Genomic DNA, 1,923 nt, shown 5'->3' on the forward strand with positions numbered 1-1,923 from the left:
GTAAGAGATGAAGAGGGACACTATATCCTACTTAAAGGATCTATCCAACTAGACGACCTAATAATCATGAATATTTATGCCCCGAATGCGCTAGCTGCTGAGTAGATCAATCAATTAATAACCAAAGTAAAGACATACTTAATTTCACTCATTTCACTTATACTGGGAGACTTCAACACATGCTTTCTGTAATCGACAGGTCTTCTAAGCACAACATCTCCAAAGAAACAAGAGCTTTAAATGATACACTGGACCAGATGGATTTCACAGATATTTACAGAACTTTACATCCAAATGCAACTGAATACACATTTTTCTCAAGTGCACGTGGAACTTTCTCCAGAATAGAGCACATACTGGGTCACAAATCAGGTCTCAAGCGATATCAAAAGATGGGGATTGAATGGATTTGGGGGGTTGAAGTGGGGGAGGCGACTAGTGTTGCAGGCCATGCTGCCTGCGGGCCTGGCGGGGGTCGCTGTGTGTGGCTGTGGCCGCCTCAGGCACTGCTCCCACCCCAGGATGCTGGCGGGCTGCCATCGCGGAGACCCAGTGCCCTCTGTCGGGCGCAGGGAGGCCCGAGTCCCAGGGCTGTGGGGAAGACAGAGGCCCAGGGAGTGCTGCAGGTGCTGAGCATGATTGCAACATTTGACTACTTTGCTTGGATGGCTATTAGTTTTCTTTATCACCTTGACCCAGATCAGTATTATAGTCCATAAAAATGGCAGGAAATCTTCTGAAGACATCATCTTTGACTGTAAGGGCAAAATTACTACATCAAACGGGGTTGTCCCTTTATAATACATCTCATGGCTTCCATAAGGAAGAATTTTTAAAAAAAATCAACAGTTTCCTGGTGGATCCGTTGACCTTAAGAAGGAAGACAGTGGCATTGGTATTCTTACCCTGAACAACCCAAGTAAAATGAATGCTTTCTCAGGTTTTATGATGCTACAACTTCTGGAAAAAATGATTGAATTGGAAAATTGGACAGAGGGGAAAGGTCTCATTGTTTGTGTGGCAAAAAATACTTTCTCCTCAGGATCTGATCTGAATGCTGTGAAAGCACTAGCAACTCCAAAGGATGGAATGGCCTTATGTATGTTCATGCAAAACACCTTAACAAGATTTATGAGACTCCCTTTAATAAGTGTTGCACTGATTCAAGGTCAGGCATTAGGTGGAGGAACAGAGGTTACTACAGCATGTGATTTCAAGCTGATGACCACAGACAGCGAGACAAGATTAGTCCACAGGAAAAGGGCATAGTACCCAGCTGGGGCAGTGCCACCCACCTGGTGGAGATCCTGGGCGCCAGGCAGGCCCTCAAGGTGCTAAGTGGAGCCGTCCACCTGAATGCGGTGAAAGCCCTGAGCATGGGGATGGTGGAAGAGGTCCTGCGCTCCTCCGACAAGGCCGACTGTCTGCAAGAGGCACAGGCGTGGCTAAGGCAGTTCACCAAGGGGCCTCCAGAAGTAATTAGAGCTTTGAAAAGATCGGTGTCTTCAGACAAAGAGCTCTGTTTGGAGGAGGCTTTACAGATCAAAAAAGATCTTGTAGGAAGGGTTTGGGGTGGACCTGCAAACAAAGAGGTGATTGCTAGGAAAGGAAAGCAAAATTTAATAAGTAGGGTGACAAAATACCAGGTACTACAGTAAAGCTCCAGTGGTAGACACTGATAGGCATTAAATCAGAATTACGTTGAAGGCTACACTAGTGTTTGATTTTTAATAATTTTTTTAATTGCTGATTTACTGATCCAGTTTTCCATATATTTGGGTAATTATCAAGTAATCTGAAACATTTGGCTGAAAAATTCAACACTTTTGGCTTAAAAATTATCATCAGTTGCCACAGTAATTCTTACACTATAACCAAAGACCAGTTTTTAAAAGGAAACACCTTTCCACAAACCTATTCCTG

The 1,923-nt window shown here is 44.1% G+C and overlaps 1 pseudogene; it reads left to right on the plus strand.

Annotated features, from left to right (window-relative positions):
* The first annotated feature begins 721 nt into the window (after positions 1–721).
* LOC112649402 (ethylmalonyl-CoA decarboxylase-like) lies at positions 722–1,211 on the plus strand (annotated as a pseudogene).
* The last annotated feature ends 712 nt before the right edge of the window (positions 1,212–1,923 follow it).

The sequence above is a fragment of the Canis lupus genome, chromosome X (assembly GCF_003254725.2).
Source record: "Canis lupus dingo isolate Sandy chromosome X, ASM325472v2, whole genome shotgun sequence".
NCBI lineage: Eukaryota > Metazoa > Chordata > Mammalia > Carnivora > Canidae > Canis > Canis lupus.